This window comes from Pseudopipra pipra, chromosome 2, assembly GCF_036250125.1.
Source record: "Pseudopipra pipra isolate bDixPip1 chromosome 2, bDixPip1.hap1, whole genome shotgun sequence".
Taxonomy (NCBI): domain Eukaryota; kingdom Metazoa; phylum Chordata; class Aves; order Passeriformes; family Pipridae; genus Pseudopipra; species Pseudopipra pipra.
In genome coordinates, this window is record NC_087550.1 from 105,901,160 (window position 1) to 105,919,280 (window position 18,121).

The following is an 18,121-nucleotide window of genomic DNA, read 5'->3' on the forward strand; positions in this document are numbered from 1 at the left end:
TGTTAAGGTGAGTGCGTAACCTTTATGCCGTGTTTGCTTGGGATTATCATGTGAGGAAGGGTAAAGGTAACTTTATCAGTGTGTTTTGTGATTAATAACATTAAACAGAAAGATAAGCATACACAGAGGTGTGTGACTGATGTTTAAGAGACTTCAGATGTCGCTGATAATGTCGGAATGGCCAAAGCAACACAGATATCAGACGTAGTCCAGGTGTAAGGTGAACAGGAAGCTGTTTATTGCTCTCAAGCGTTTCTTTTATACTCTTTGTACACTATCGTGCCACAACACAATTGGTCAAAAGTCTCAAGCATAAAAAACTGTAGACACTGCACACGCTCTTATTGGTGACACTGAAGACACTGTCCATGCTGTGACATGCTATTGGTGACACTATACACATTTTAATTGGTGACCTTTGGTCTGGGCCGCATTACGTTTGTTCCGTCCGGCATTACAGTAAATATTTCCTAAAAGTTGGTTACATTCCTCATCACTAATTGCCAGGCTGCTGACAGGTTCTCTGTCAACCCCGACATTCAGACATTTGGAAGTAATTCATGAGAACATGGGAAAAGATGAGTCACATGTTTTAGGTGCCCAGGTGCTAAGGATGCGGGCAGGAGGGTGAGCACTGAACATGAAGGCTCCTGGAGTGTCATGTAGGGGAATGTAGCGTGAACAACCCACACAGAGGTGAGAGAATGAACTCTAGCACCTTGTGACATTGCAGGAGGAGGCTGGCAAAGAGAAGTTGCTCAGTGCTCTTTTCCATCGGTCCTTCGAGCTGTTATTTTTAAGGCAACACTAACTGAATCCCCCCTGTTCCAGAAGACCATGGTGTGGGCTCCTGTTGGCTGCAGCAGGGGCAGTGCTGGAACCTTGAAGAGGTTTCCCCAGCAGACCTCTTTGCAGTGGCAAGCTTGTTATGTCTTTGTGATTCTCATGTGTCAGCAGCAAAGGCCTCACGACTTAATACCCAAAGGATGTGTTTCAAGTGCTGGCTCTAGGCCTTTCTATCCCTACATCCACTTGTCCTCTCTGCTCCTGCACCCTCACACTTGTCCCTGCCTCATTCTCCCTGTTCAAGAGAGAAAAGAACCACCTGAGTACTCCTCAGGGAGGAGGTACAAAGGTGTAGGCTCATGCCTGCAGACCCAGGACAGGTAGAGACTGCTTTCTAGTAGAGGCCAAGTTAAAAAAAAAATAAAAATATCACAATAACAGTTGTGATCCCATGGTTCCCAGAGCTGGAGTAGGGGAAGAAGTTAAGTAACAGTATTAGAATATGAACAGTGGTAAATAGGGCAACTTAGGGAATAGGTAGATTTAGTGTAAGCAACAGAGAGGCCCTGAAGAAGACTCATGGATAAAAGAGAACACAGCAGCCATTTGCTCCACAGCTAATGCAAATGCTAGAATAGCTCTGTTTCAACAACTCCACCTATTCAATGCATTGCACTTGGCTTCATTACCCTGTTAAAAAAGTCTGACTGCTGCTTTGGCTGACAGCCATTCATGTATTCCTGCAGGACAGCTCATGAATCTGCTTGCACCTCCCGAGCTCCCAGGTAAAATGGATGACATAGAGTGTGGGGGAAGAGGGATAGATAATATACTGACTTTTGTACTGCTTTAGATCCCTTTAAAAGTGTTAACTAGGTGATTCTAACAGTTGTCTGAATTAGCATGATCATCTTTGTTTTAGCAAAAGGCAGGGAAATCTAGAGAACTATGTCTATGCATTGGGCTGCTTGACAACATGAAGACAATCAAAGCAACACATTGGAAAAGCTCAGAATCTATTTTTGCAAAACATTCTTTTTCTTTTTTTCCCCCTATTTTTCAGTTTCTCCATTTCTTTACATTCAAAAGAAGTTTGTTACACCTATATTGATGCCACTTACTAACAAATAATCAGGCAGTTGTCATGCTGCTAAGGTAGCTTGAAATCTCAGAATATTTTTATTGTTCTTCAAACAAGGAAAAGAAAACTCTGCTGCAGAAAGTGCATTAAAAAACAGGAAAAAGAATTTATTGAATAACTTTTACACTTTGTGGGAGAAATCAGACAAATTTTGGCAATGTTTTGGACAGTTTTGGTCACTTCTAGGGAGAGAGCATCCCTTTCATTTGTGGATATCTGGTCTCTTGACAACTACAAATAGACCACATTCTTTAAGACCTGTCTGTCCAGCATCCATTCTGCAGGTAGGTCACAGCATATGTAGAAAACTAAAGGTAGGATAGAACTACTTTTGTATCCTTTAATGCAATTTAGCAACTGAAAAGTGTCAGTTTCCCCTTTAGAGACTCAGGCATCATATCACAGATGCCATCTGGGAACTAAGGAATGGTTTTGTTACAAGCTGAAATTGGTTCAGACCTCTTGGAGAACTGCTAAGCTGTGCAGAAGTGCTGAGAGGTGTTCTGCAGAGCAAAGCCATAAGGAGAAAGGTAAGATGCCTGGTAAAGGGCAGTGTTGACATAGGGATAATTAGCAGCTCAAGGGTTCTTAACAAGAAAAAACAACATGAAAAGCATGTGAAATCCAACAGAAACAAAACCAACTAGCCCAAGAACGGCAGTTGAGCAATGTCAACAATCAGCCCTTTCCAAGTGGCCACAAAAGCCAACTCGTCTCCTCTAGAATTGAAAGTCAGCTCGGCCAGCCAGGGCTCCTCGGTGCCTTATCAGGGGTGGTGAGCACTTAAGCTTGTTAGCTCTGCCTACACACTTTGTATGTTGACCAATAAATCAAAAGTTTAACTCTTTTAAGCTGTGAAATCCATTTTGCAGAGGTTTGGTAAGTAACGAAAGCTACCCAAAGGAACTGATCTAGAGCAGGAAGGCTAGAAAACAAGGGAGAACTATTCAGTATAGGCAGCACCTCCTCCTCTATCACCCTTTGAAAGTCATTGCCTTAAGAACCAAAGGAGGAACTAGAAGCTTTCCATTCCAAAGCATGGAAACAGCTTTAAATTTATGTTAATCCTTTATTGCAAATTACTGAAAAAGGTGACTTTTGAGTTTCTGTGTCTCCTTGTAGCCTTGCCATACCCAGCCAGCAAAGGGTGTGAGCTAATTGTTAAATTCAGTTCAACAAGTTCCTCATTAGGGGGAAATTACCTGAGTTTGAAATCTGCTAATTTTCCAATCAGGGTGAGTGTTTGCACTTGTGATTTGGAAATAATTAACACATGGTATAACATCAAAACCTATGTAAAGGCTAATGGTAGAAGGACTAATTTCCTTGGCATGAAGGTGGTGTGCTTGGTTTCCCCAGAGGTCTATTACTATCCTTTCAGTATTGGTATCTGCTATGTAGGGCGTTTTAGTATTTTTTAGGTTGATTCTCTGCAGAGTTGTACTTTTTAATGTTAGTTTTGAAAAAATGAACCATTATCTTCCAGGACTATGAAGAATTTTTTTTTATTTTGAAAGTGCTGCATTTCTTTCTTCTTCCTATCAGTGTGGACTTTCCCAGAATTACTGGTTTCTATTATCCATAAAAGGAGGCCATAAATAGGTTAGGACTTTAGCCTGAGTTCTGCAAGCTTTAAAATGCATGTTTTGATCCTTCAGAGCATTCCTAGGAATGTGAATGCCTGCAGTATTTAGAAAGAAAGGATGTGCAGGTAGAAAATTGATTAGGAAACCAGGTGTGTACATGGGATAAACAAATGTAGTTGGAAAACACAACAGAATTTTCTACCTTAGTTTCAGCTATTGATATAATCCTGATCATCACCAGCTCTATGTGTTATTGGATAACATTAACTGGTCTAAACCAGATATTTTTTCTGGTAAATGATGCTGCCCTCATAGCTTAGAGCATGGCACTAGCACAGCTCGGTGCATTAGTGCCCTGTCACCACGAAGCTTGTGAAGGAGAGGATCAGATTTAATCTCTGGGAGCCGACTCCACCCAAGGGTGTCATTAGTCCTGCCGGTGTGAGTGCAGTGTGGCTGTTGACAAGGAGGGTGTGACTTGACAGCTCCAGACAAGGAGAAGAGCCCGCTCCACATGAACAGGCAGTCTGGGAGTGGTCCAGTTTCTGCCATGGGAGCGGTGACACGGACTGTAGTAAGTAAGCTCTGCTGGTCCACAAATGGCACTTGGGGCTTTTCTTTGCCTTTTGTCACGGCCTTGCCTTCAAACCCCTGAGACCTCCAGGCAGAGCCTCCCACAAAAAAGCAAGGCAGCCAGGGGAGGGAAGCTTTAAATGGCATCTCATCTACCAAAGCTTTGTCAAGCAGCATCCTTCAGGCAGAAAGGCTGCCCCATGAAGCCCTAGGACAGAAACGTGGTTCTTCCTGGGCAGCTCTGTCTTCTTGCATGTCCACAGATACCTGTGGCAACTGTTTGCTCTGAGATAGGAATTGTGTTTCAGGAACATGTGATTCAGCACTTGGGAATTCTCTTACAGGATTAATATCTCTGACTTAGGTAACCTGTTTTGAATGCTTCCAGTACCATAATTATTTGGAGCTTTCTCCTCTCAATGCATTTTTGGATGAACCTAAATAGAGCTTGCTCTTCTTCTTTCACAGAGGAAGCATTTGTGATTTGTGTCTAAGCCCATAAAGTAGCATTCATGCTGCCAGAAATGCTACACAGAGGTGGTAGAGATGTGCATTTTCATTGAAGCTGATGATGACTCCCTTTCTTGGTCAGTTTTGCTTTTTATAGCTCATTGCTTATGAACTACTGCTGCTTGTGAAATTCAGGGCTGTGAGTCTCATATCTCCTTTTCCATTGCTCTATTTCTGTTTACCTGCCTACTTTTGTTCATGACATCAGCTGCTGCAGCTTCTGTGCTTCAGAAGAAATTGTTCATGTTTGAACTGGTTGCTTTGGTTATAGACAGTGTCTCTTAAGCCAAATCCCAAAAGATGTGAGAGCATCTTCTTTTCCCTCTCCTGTACCCCTTGCTGCTCATATGCAATATGAAAATAAGAACATGAGCAAGGGAGAGGGGCTAGCACATTAAAATTCATGATTTTGATTGGAGATGGTTGCTTATTTTTGAGAAACTATTTATTTTCCCTATATACCTTATCTTTTACTTCCAAAAAAGGTCAAATTTCAAGCTCTAGTCAAGTAACCATTATTTCACAAGAAATACATTGGCCATTTCCCTCTGGTTCTTACTGAGCAGCTATTGTGTTACAAAAGACACACCTGGCAACTCAGGGGTTATTTTTTTCTGCAGTGCCAGCTGCCTTGGGAGTTGCTGAAGAACCCACACTGCATAAGCAAGGAAGATCAAAGCTGTTGGGTCATCTGCCAGACCAAGTCCTGCCTGTTGCCTGTCTGTGGATAACTTTAAGTAGATAAAGCTCAACAAACAGTTTCTTTCTTCTTCTCTTATTCTTTAGGTTACGTGCTGCTTTCTACCGGGCAACCCCTTCTTTCATGCTTCTTCCTCCCTTTGAAATTGTCTTATTGAAGGCCCAAAAATCACAGTCTCCTTCCCATAAATTGCCTGGAGAGAAGAGCCCTTACCACCAAAACAGGGCATGTCTGACAAAGCCTCCTTGTGAAATGCTACCTTGTTTGGCTGCCTGCTGAGGACCCAAGGCAGCTCTTAGCCCTCAGGTAAGAAGCTGTGAGGTCACAATAGTCTTTGCTGTCAGTATAATTTATGTGTCAGAAAATCAGCCAGCTTCTGGAAGCTAATAGTGGTCTCTGAAAAAAAGCAATGAGTTGAATGTTAGTTGGTCTCTTACCTGCAAATTGTGGATGTCAAATGTAAATTACTTTGCTACCCAGCAGTACTGGAAAAAAATAATTTAAAAATTATTAATCTTGGTGACTCTCCCAGCATTCATACAAAAAAAATTTCCTCCTATTATTTCTTTCTTTTTAACTTGTACAAATTTAACTGAGTTACATGTAAAGCTGGTATTAAAGTCACATGAAGTAACATATGTACACTAAGTTAAGCATGCCAAATGAAAGTTTTGGGGAGTTATGTCTGATCCAACACAAAAGTTATTTGAATAGAATTTTTACACTGATATTTCCAAATCACCATCAAGGTTATCAAGCCATTTTCTGCTTTTCATACAAACTGCCCTGTTTTTAAGTGTTGGCCCAGCAGACAAAATCCCTCAGAAGGGAGTGGTCAGGTTCATGTTTTGTTCAAATCCTCCAACTCCTGAACAACCAATAGTCACATTAAAGGCAGCAAGCAGCAGCAGCCAGGTGGCATAAGAAACCATCTCTCAGGTAAGCCTTGCTTCTGCCCTATGGTTTCTCAGCTACAGCTTCTTCAATAAAACTCCATTCACAAATCCCTTGCAAATTAAAATTTTCCTTGTAATGATTACAGTTGGATTTTGAACTGCTTTTGTAATGTTCAAGAAGACACAATGCTAGTTTTGTGCCACCATCCCATCATCATTTTTAGCCTGTCTCTCTCTGTAGGAAAATAACACTGATAAATGGAGGGAGATTAAAAGGATTTTATTGGGATTTATCATTCTTAATTTTCTAGACTTAAACCCACCCTTTGAAAGGCTTCCTTTGAGGAAGTTATCTGAATCCTTTAGTAGTTTAATAGGATTTGTCTAATATTACTGACCTTATCCCATCCTCAAGCTGGATTTCCACCAACAGTCTAAAGAGATTTCCCTGACGCTATTGCAAATCCTCTCTGTAAACTTTTGTAGCTGAGAGGAGACTTGGTACTGCTGCTTTCCCTCCACATGAGCAGGCAATCTCTGTTGAAACCCTCTCCTAAGGAGAAGCGAGACAAGAGTGACTGTTTGGTTTTTCATTAAAATCACGTCATTAATTACTTTCAAATTTTCACATCTTCTGACTGCATTCCTCAGCCACCTGAAGCTGGTGAAGAACCCCTGCAGTTGTGTAACATTAAAAAAATTGCCATGGGAGATGATTAGTAAAATTTGGCCTACTATCTCCCCTATCTGTCCTGTAGTCCTGGGAAGCTACAAGCTGACTTTTTAGCAATGTGCAACAGCTGTCCCCATCCCTGAGGCACTTGCAGGGTTTTTTCTCTTTTCCAGCTATCAGTAATGGTTGAAAATGGCAAGTATATGCAATGTGGTGTTTCCCCTGGCTCTTGTGTCTCCTCCTGTATTTCCTGTATTGCAGGTGGAAGAACACATAGGTCTGTATTCTACACTGTCCTGTCTTTCAAACAATATTTTTTTTTTCAGATAATCAATACCCATCTTGCTTTTCTAGAGCACAACAAAGGTCATATTATGACAGATGTGAATTTTTTAGTTGTGAAAATAATTATCAGAAAAACAAAGTATTTCTCATGGAAAATATGTTAAGCATTCCCCGTAGTGCTCTCAAGGAGCAAAATGCCTTTTTTTTTCCTTATGTGTAAAATCTGCATTGTGTATCTCCCCAAGAAAAGCTTGTTTGGTCCACTGTTTGGTGGTTCTATACATCAGTAGGAGCTAAATCAACTCGATTAGTTTTTTGCAGCTAACATATTTAGCTTTTTAACTTGCCTGTGCAGAAGGTACCAACAGAGCAAGGGAAGGGGAGCTACCAGAGAAGTGTCAGTGAAGGAGTGCCAGTCATCAAGGATTGCAGCTGGAATTCCCCAGCAGCCTCAGCGGTTTCAGCACAACATCAGTGGGATGGCACAAACACAAACTTCAGCCTCTTTTGCTATGATGGGAAATACAGTTCATACCCATTTAATTTCTTTTTATTCTATGGTTTCTCCAGGGTCTTTAGTGCTATACCTTGAGAAGGAACTTCATCCTGCTCATGAAGTCAAAATCACTGTATTTGAGATAATTCTCCACTCTGGTTAAAAAGGAACCAAAAAAAAAAAAGGAGTATGATAAAATAATTATGTGTCACACCTCCATACCCCTTCCCTCCCATTTCCACATTTCTTCACAAATGAGGAATTGACTGTGGCACCCACAGGGTAAGGCAGTTATTTCACAGATTACAGATTATCACTGTTGAATGCTCAGTGACTCCACCTGAGAATAAGTCGACTCTAGAGGCTGAACTCTTACCTTCTCCAGTAACCAGATTACCAGCAACTGCAGTAACATACAGATGTTCTGAAGCAGAGAAACGCGAGGAATTCTTACACGAAGGCGCTGTTTGTGCGTGCCCATGGGCAGTCCTCAGTCACTAGATGGCACACTTAAACAACTCACCGCGCTCCTGACCCTGCTCCACAGGTGCTGCGGTGCAGCGGAGAGCTTTTCCCACGGGCGACAGGGACTCCTTTGACGCACAGTCTCGTTCTGTGTCTACCGTATTTTTATTGCAGTTTCCTGCCTTCACTGGTATGCTTACAATTTATTATTAGCACGCAATGCTCGATTTCTTTGCCTTTGGTTATAGTTAATAAATTAATCTTGCCGTCTTTAACTTTGGAGAATGTCTCGTTTCAGTTGCTTTGAGGAACGTCTGCAAACAGTGATACGATCCTGGTGGCCACTCCATCAGCGGTCGCACAGCTGGAAGATTAGGGGATCTGTGATTTATTTGGGGAGAAATAATGCATGGTGCATCCCCTCCCGGGTATTGATCTGAAAGAACAATTTTTACAGAATATTTGTATCCCTTCCATCATTTTACCTATGATCCCAAAAATATTTAGTAGGGTTTAGTGTTCTATCACCAATACCAGTAGCATAAGCATTAAGAATCAATACTTGTTTACCTTCTAACCATCCCTGTAGAGGCAAAATGTAAATCAAACCAGGTGATGGGCAGAAATTTCAGTTCTTGTTCAGATCCTATTGTATTAGTCCTGCCAGGTGGGACTCCACGTCCTTTACTGTACAGTACACCTGTGTGTTGCAATAATCACAAATTCAGTGAGATTACTTTATCACCTTTTGCTCTGACCTTCATCCCTGACAACACAGGACAGTTAATTGCACATGGAGATGTCTATATACACGTGCAGTTCTTGCACCCTGCCCTCCACGTGAAGACATAGTGCTGGGACCTGGGGCTGGTTCTCCAGCTTGTGTTGAAGTCCATTGCCTGCCAGGCACAAAGCAGACAACTCTTCAGGGATGCATTTTTACAGCTTGTCAGTCTGGGTGTGTATACAGTAACGCTTTAAATTGGATTAGTGTGTGTGAAGCAAATCTCCTAATCGTGTTTCTAATGATGCCTTGGGCTGCCCAGGGGGCTGATCTCTGAGCACTCCAGTGGGATGTCTACTGTGGGAAGCCTAGAGCTAGTCCAAAATGTGAACAATGGAGATACCAAGTCCTCAAAGCAAACACCTGCACTGTACAGACATAGCCCTATGGTGCAACTATACTGGCCAAATGTAGGTGGAAATACTGTTCCTGATGTTTAACGTGAAATTTTCCCCAGACTTCATGTAGGAGCAGTCCTTGAATTTGTCCATCAGGGATCTCTGTATACTGTATGTTGTTTCCTTTAAATTAAGCTTTTCAAGAATTTTGCCATTGATTAGTGAGAATTAATAGTGCCTACTATGGGATATTTTTCTCTCCTCCTTTCTCCTTGCCCTTGTATGAAGAACCAGTCATGACTGTCCCAGGGATTTGTTGTTCTGCAGTGTTGATGGATGTGGTACCAGACACAGGAAAAATTCTATTTTATACAGAGAAGTAACATATCCCCCTGCCCTATCCCACAGTCTATGATGCCTATGGGTTGAAGCATTTCAAAGGCACACTGCAATTTCCCATCTAGGAGAATTCAGTCACGCAGGGTAGCTGTTTTCAATCTTGCTGTTTTTCACTTTATCATTCTGATTTGAAACAGGATGTATAAAATCCAAGCTCAATGTCCCCTCTAGTCAGAGCCTATTCCTTCCTTCTTCTGGTTAAAGAAGCACTGTCTGAATTTGATGTCCTAGCTTAGTCTCTCTTTAAATATGGTTAGGGAGAGCCTGCTGATACCACTTACTCCTGGAAAAAAATTCTTCACATTACAGCAACACCTTCTGTTAGACAGCAATATCATCTAGTGATTAATATTATCCTTCTCCATTTTAGTTGGTGGTATCTGGCAACTTCATGCCTTGAAGTCTGACTGTGTCGGAAGAAGAAATGACTGGGACAGAGGGAGAGAGCCAGGACTAGTGCTCACACCTGCAATCTCTTCTCAATGGGTCATTGTTTGTTGGGCACCTTGTACTATGCCAAAAGAGCACAAGGGTTAAAACCACACAGCAACAACCACAGTTGTTTGTATCAACTAACACACACATGAGACAGGTACAACTAACAGGCTACTCAGCTAAGTATTACTCAAGTGTTAACTATGACATAAGTACTTAAATACAGGCTACTTCAGCTATTGCTGGGTGGGCAGGCAGGCAGCTGTTGGTCAAGAGGGGAGTTTTCACTCCCATGCCTCTTTGGAGAGGGCCACGATTGCTCATCTGGCCACCATGCTGTCTGCTGAGTCTCTGCCTTCTTTCTGAGGGTGTTGCAACTTCTGCCCTTCCTCAGTATTTTCCAACTAACCATTACTGCCTCTACAATTTCACTTCTGCCTCTGAACTTACTTTAACATGGTTTACATTCTTTCTTGCATCATCTGGACAACAACTTTCTGAGTAAAACTCAGCCATGGCATTACAGCTGTGCCACCACAAAAACAAGCCTTGGGTCACTGGCAGCTGAACATCTGGGCTGGTGTTTAGCATTTGAAAATTAGCTACACATTCCCACCAGAATGTGGGTAAAGGCATAATATTGCTCTTAGTTGTGACACCTAAACTGGTGTCATAGTGATAATTAACACTAGGGGGGTTAAATTATGATTAAGGCAGGTTAGACTACTGGCTCTGGATATTTTGGTACCATCATGAACTTCAGGCTAGACAGCTTGTCATAACACCAGCAACAGAGTCCTTGAACTAACCACTGATTATATCACAATCTATCAGATAAACACACTAGTTTTGATTTCTGAAAAAAATCATATAGTGATAGAAAATGTCCCACAGGCTCAGACAGATTGTCCTGGGGGTTGCATTAACACATTAAGAGGGACCAAGTCCACCAGAATGCTTTCAGCAAGACTGTTGGTTTTGAAATAGGCTGTAAAAGATCTGAGCAACAAATTTTGTGGTGGAGTCTTTTGAGAAGAACAAAGAGAATATTAGAATCCAGTTTTTGAAAGTTCAGATAGACAGGAAGACCAGGCATTTTGAACAGCAGAGCAGAAAAGCCTCCAGGTATCAGATAAATTAAAGAAGCACTTACCTACGAGAAGCTGCACATGCAGAGAATGAAGAATGTGATCTTGGTGGAGCAGGTGGAAAAAAAAGTCTTTGATTTGCTGGTTAATCAGAATGTAATGCAGAGAAATCAATATAAGGATAATCTCATTTGCTATTTATTTCTGGCTTGGATATATGCATTTCATCAGTCATCTACTCTGGAGAGGAATGGTATGAATTTCAACACTTCTGCTATTTTTGCCTGCAAAATATTCAAAACTGTTTCTGCAGAAGCTATGGGCAGCAGTGGGGGACATTTATTTAAAGAAACTTGGAACAATGGATCACTAGCGATTAAAATAAAAATGGAAATTACATTCTGGATGCAGGAGGCAAATGAGTATTGCGTTTACAATACTCTGGCATTTAGAATGTATGAACCATCGCCGAGTAGTTCCATTTTGGAAATTTTGAAATCTGGTCGTCTTTTGAAAAATGCAGATTCAAGCTTCTCATTTTATGCTAATGTGAAGAGGTGAAGGAGAATAGCAGTTTGTTGAAACAAGTGAATTAACATGTGAATGGGGAGTATTGGACTTCTCCCTCTTGAAACAGCGGCTTTCAAAGTCGAAACTAGGATTTAAATCTCACACTGTGATTTTTCTCTTTTCATATCCCCAGATCATGTTACTTGTAGTGCATTAATAGGCTTTGAGCCTGTACCCCATTGACTAGAGGTGCTGTCATTTTTACTAATAGCCATAATCTACAAATCTAAGAATCGATGAAACAAGCTGTTTTCCCTCCCCCTCGCTAATTCTTCTTTTAGATCTCACTTTCAGTTTTCAGGACTGACTGTTATAAAACCTAGGAGACCAGCCTGGACTCCCTCCTTCTTCATCAAGTCCTTTGGTTTTTAGAGGAGCACACTGTCAGCTTTGCCAGTGAGGTTTGCCTTCAGTGCTGATGTACTCCTTGCAAATAAAACAAACTTGCAGCAGTGTACTGCTGAGTAAGCTAGACTGCAGTGACACAGGAAAATTAGTGCCTATAGAAAAAAAGAGACTTGGGGAGGTAGTCTCAGGAATTTTTCCAGCACAAATGTGTCTAAAACCTCACAGCTCAAACCACCTCATCCCATACTGTAACGTGTCAAGCCACCTTCTGCAGAGACAATGATATTTTTTGCTCATGTGAAGTAAAAACGTGGAAATCTCTGCTGTGAATGCAATCCCCCAATAAAAGCAAAGTTTTGCTTTCCAAGCTCCTTTCCTCCCTCTCCCCACTTCCATTCCCCCGAATTGGCCATGGTAACCTGGCCTGCGTTTCAAATACCTGCTTGTATTTGTGCGATGGTGCGCGCGCTTGCTTTCCTTCATTGCATTTTATTTGCCTTTGATTAATGATTAAAGCAAAACAAAACCATTGTAGCTGGTTTTAAATGCCTCCTTTAACAAAGGATGGAGCTTGCAGTAAGTCTGCTCTTATGGCATGACACCAGAGCTGGACCACTCTGGGCTGTTCTCAAGCCAAGTCCTGCAAATACGACTTGATAGGATGTTCCCTGCCCTACCCAGCCTGCTTTTATCTGCAATTACATTCCTATGATTTTTAAAACAACACTGTATTTGACAATAGCATGGAGATTTTTGTTTGGGGTAATCACTGTAGTCTGCTTATGAAGTAACACTAGTCTGAGCTCTGTAGCAAGTGGATGTTCCCACTGCAATATCAGAGAGCAGTGGCTAAAATCCACTTCTGTTACACTACCAGATGGAAAAGTAGCAGGAGGTGCAGTTATATTATGCTGCTTTAAAGGCTATAAAGCTCTTCTTTCTCCTGGCAATGCCAATGTTTGCCTTTCTGACTAAATGACTGACTCTTTGATGCAATAGCTGCTTTGCTCCATAGTGGAAATGTAAGTTGCTCAGTAAGTGTTTACAGTCATAAGATTAGGAAGGTTGTTTGGTTTTGTTTGTTTTTAAAATGGATGTATACTTGTCTTGATTGCCCTACTGGGCATTAAAAGTTTTCAAATCAGTTCAGTGAAAATCCTGATTGGCACAGGACCGGTGTTAGTGCTGCCTTATAATGAGATGTAGTGTCTTCTAAAAGGATTTATCATAAGACACCTGCAATCTTCTCAAGGAAAAGCAATTTAGGCAGTGGCTGGTGGAAGAGACCACACCATTTTTCAGTTGAAGTCACCCAACTGTCCTTTGAAAGCAGTAACTGGTGTCACTTTCCTAAATCTGCTTTACAGTTTGCTGATTTCAATAAACTCCCACCTGATGTCTTCATTGGAGAGACAGAGAGTTACTGCTATAGTTACAGTAGATGAGATCCTATAACATGGCTGAACAAATCTCACGCTGAATGCAGTGGCCCTACTATCCCTCTGGTTCCTTTGCAGCTCTGGAGAGGATCTGTAACTTTTCTTCATTGTTTTGATGAGGAGCGGGGAAGTAGGAGCACTTCTCTACTTCTGCAGATTAACTCCCTAAGATGGCACAGCCTGAGGTTGGATTTGTGCTCTCAGCAGGGCAAGGAGACACCTGGGAAATGGAGGAGTGGAGGTTGGATATCCTCTCACTGCAGTTGAAGTGCTTGTGGCGAGGTGTGAGCCTGATACAGCCACCAGCTGTACTTTTTGCTTGTTGGACCTGAGGTTCAAAATTAGGTGGCATTGCAAAGTCCAGCCATTGCAGACAGCACACCATGACAACTCAGAACTGGCTTATCTAGAGACAATAACTGCCGGCTGCTCTTTGATTCTTAATCCTGAGCGTTAGCAAGACAGCCGAGCGACTTTCGGCTGGGGCTAGGTTGCATATTCTTCCTCAGAGCTGTCTCAGCTTCCTACCTTCCTTCAAATTGTTTACCAAGAAATGTCTTCAGCTGTTTTTATATATCATGAATACTATTTTTCGGAGCAACTTTTGATTAGTCCAGTGTGGGAAGGCAAATACTGTGCTGTATTGAGCCAAACATTTTAAGTGCACTATTCTCCCACATACCCCAAGCACACAGGCTTATACAGGTGTGCCTCACATTTGTCTTTGTCTCTATGTGAACCATACATCAAATCATAAAGATTGAGTGGAATGTCTGTATTTTAACAAAAGAAAAAAGCCTCTGTGATATCAATATATATGGCTGGTGTACTGGGGTTGTGTGGCAAGGTTTTGGTTTTGGTAGTGGCAGGGGGGTAACAGGGGTGACTTCTATGAGAAGCTGCTGGAAGCTTCCCCCATGTTCAACAGAGCCAATGCCAGCTGGCTCCAGGATGGACCTGCCACTGGCCAAGGTGAGCCCATCAGTGATGGTGGTGGTGCTGCTGTGGTAACACAGTAAAGAGCAAGGGCAAAAAATGGAGTGGAAACAGCAGCAATTTGTGGCTGGAGGAAGGATTGAGAATATGTGAGAGAAACAGCACTGCAGACACCAAGGTCACTGAAGGAAGGAGGTGCTCCAGTCACTGGTGCAGGGGTTCCTCTGCAAGACCACAGTGAAGACCATGGTGAGGTAACTGTGCCCCTGCAGCCCATGGAGCTCCATGATGGAGCAGACATCCACCCGCAGCCCCTGGAGGACCCCATGCCAGAGCAGGTGGATGCTCAAAGGGGACTGTGACCCCATTGGAAGCCAGTGCTGGAGCAGCCTCGTGGCAGGACCTGTGGACCTGTGGAGAGAGGAGCCCACACTGGAGCAGATTTGTTGGCAGGACTTGTGACCCCATAGGGGATTCAGGCTGGAGCAGCCTGTTCCTGAAGGACTGCATCCCACGGGCTCCATGGAAGGGACACAAGCTAGAGCATTTTGTGAGGAACTGGAGCCCATGGGAAAGACTCATGTTGGAGAAATTCATGGACGAGTGTCTCCTGTGGGAGAGACCCCAGGCTGGAGCATGGGAGGAGTGTGAGGAGGAAGGAGTGGCAGAAGCAACACGGGACGAACTGACCACAGTCCCCATTCCCCATCCCCCCTGCATGCTGGGGAGGAGGAAGTAGAGGATTTGGGAGTAAAGATGATATTGGGAAGAAGGAAGAGGTGGGAGGAAGAGGTTTTTAAGATTTGGTTTTATTTCTCATTACCCTACTCTGATTTGATTGGTAATAAATTCAGTTAATTAATAAATTCAGTTAATAAATTCAGTTAATTAATAAATTCAGGTAATTTCCCCAAATCTGTTTTGACCATGACAGTAACTGGTGAGGGGTGACCTCTCCCTGTCCTTATCCCGACCCATGAGCCCTTTGTTACATCTTTTCCTGCCCTGTCCAGCTGAGGATGGGAGTGATAGAGTGGCTTTGCTGAACACTTGGTGTTCAGCCAAGCTCAACCCACCTCTGGTCTCACCAGTGCTGAGTAGAGGAGAAGGATCACCTCCCTTGACCTGCTGGCAGTGCTGGCAATAACCATAACAACTGCAATATTTAATTTATTTTTGCAAATAAAATTATTTAGAAGGATGATACGAAAATATTTTGCAGAAGAAAAACATTTTACATTTAGGTTTTCTGATAACTTTGTGAATTCAAATCTGTAAGATCAGAATTGCAACTATGATATTCATGAATTTGTGAGATCTGATTTGGAAGGGAGATGTAATCTGAATTAAAAAGGATAGGAAAGTATCTTACAAATGGTGTGCATTGCCAAAAGTTTTGACAGTCAGACTCTAACACCCTCCTGACCATCACTGCAGCAGATCTAAAACATTTCACACACCCAGTAGTCGCATAATCAGTTTGTGTCACAACATGCCTAAGAGAAGGAAAGGGGCTCAGTTGCACAGAAAGGCATTTATTTGGGAGGAAAATATTTAATATTTTTATAGCATTAATTTCTCAGCTTTGACTGAATAGCAATGAAAACATTTTTCATGTAAAAATGCGAAGTACAATAAAATACAGTCTGATCTTAACAGGTGAAAAATCATACAATAGGTCTAAGTGTGACAAACAAGATGGTAAATACCATTCTGTTGTAACCAGTGAGTCAGGAGACAAACACAAAACACCTGAAAATGCAGCCTTACACCTACCTAGTATTGTTATCCTTCCCTCCACCGTGCCTGGCTCAGAAAGATTATTTTCATGTTAACAAAATTGGATTCCAGTTTCCCTTAGATACACTAAAAAACAATAATGCGGAGTGATGCCCCCATCCATCCTCCTCGGAGTCCTGTAAAAGTATCAAGCCATGAAAAAGTTCAGAGAGCAACTCCCTTGAGCATTGCTTTATCTCAGCACTGCTCATCTCCTGGCTGCCTGGACATTCTGTGTAGAGAAATCTGGCTCATATTTGACACTTTATCTTATCTGGAAACATGAGATTCAACGGTTGTGCTCCTTCAAGTGTAAAAGCTGTAGTCCTTTTGAGGTATGGGGTACAGATGTGTAGGCCTGATTATGATGTAGCTTCAGCCATAAGTACACCTAGTGGACCCTTTTTTCCTTTCCTCTCCCTTAGAAAAGTCATCTTGTATTTGATTTCTATTCATTATATGTGCAACATCAAACTTCCAGAAGTCAATACTGGTCAGGTGGTTAAGAGCTGGTGCGTGTCTGCTGAACACAACTGAAAATGGCTTCTAAAGGCAAGCATTCAGCAACCTTAATAATAAAAATTATCTGTGCTCTTCATTTGACTTTTCAGTGTGTCCATCACACACCACTCCCAGCTTCAGCTGAGAAGAAAAACATTAAATTACATTAATGTGGAAATGTTACTCCTTTGAGTGTGACAACCTCATGTTTAATGTTCAGCTGCTTAATGAAGAGTAAAGATGACTTTGGATCATCAGTAACTCCATTCTTATCAGTGTCCACATCCACATCCATATCTAATCTTTCAAAGCTAATCCATCCTCCAACAAATGTGTAGGCCTGAGTGATGTTGCAATGTGGAGAAAGTCCACAAGCAAACACCAGAGCAAAAGTTTTCTTCCCACCCATGGAGCTCTCGTGCTGTTTCCCACAGATCATCAGAATAATTTGCAAAACAAACTGCATATTATGTTTTGTAGGTAGAACAGTTGAAAAAGTATTTGTTTATCTTGCTGAATTACAGTATTTTCTAGTCATCATCTTTGAGGAGGCTCTGTACAGAGACCCAGGATATTTTGCCAGTGGTGCTCCTGGAGAAGCCACCAGCTGTTGGAAGCAGGTCTTCAAGCCTGAATTGAGCCCCACCACATTTACCATGATCAGGTGCACGGATATGCCAAATAAACATAATGCATTTACTTCTCTCTTGGACTGTGTATGTAAAGACAAATTAAAATGGATTCTTGTTTGGCATTGGCCTTGAGCCCCACTAAAGGCACAGATCTGAGCTACCACACTTGCACCCTGATGTGACTCCCCACTGTTAAGAGGAACCAAAAACCAGGGTCATGATGCAAGAATGTCTTTACAATACCTACCAGGAAAGCTGATCTCTAACCAAAAACTAGTGCTACTGTAACCCTGACAAAGTTTTCCTGTTTTATAGAGGAGACACAATCTTTCCTTAATTGTTCTTTTCTTTCTCCTTGCAGAACTTCGTCTGCTAGAAGTTACGCTTAGGGCTAATTTGCTATGTCAGTGCACATAGACATAACCACTGTGTTTGCCTATTTTCTCATCTAGACCAGTCTGCAAGCTACAGTGTGCAAACTATTACAGAAAATCAAGCAAAATATGTATTGCTGTTTACTCTACAGGGAAGAGAAACTCCAGAATCTAGCAAAAAGCAGTATCAGCAAAAGGGATATATTTGAATATATATTTTGATGTCACAAAAATGCTAAATATAATGCTTAACTTGTGCTACGTAAACCAGTTAAGTTTCTTCACTTTGCACTTTCAAATCAGTACTAAATAACAGGAATATGAAAATAGGGATAATAAAAGCTTACTGGGAATAAATGCAGTGAAGTCTTTTTAACAGAAAAATTG

At 41.9% G+C, this 18,121-nt stretch overlaps 1 long non-coding RNA gene across 1 annotated transcript; it reads right to left on the reverse strand.

The window, feature by feature from the left end:
• Nucleotides 1-5,023: 5,023 nt before the first annotated feature.
• Nucleotides 5,024-12,822, reverse strand: LOC135410255 (uncharacterized). The gene is made up of 3 exons (XR_010428587.1): nucleotides 8,682-12,822; nucleotides 6,591-8,547; nucleotides 5,024-5,692 (listed from the first exon to the last, which is right to left on the reverse strand). It is a non-coding gene; the product is annotated as an uncharacterized LOC135410255 (long non-coding RNA).
• Nucleotides 12,823-18,121: the final 5,299 nt, after the last annotated feature.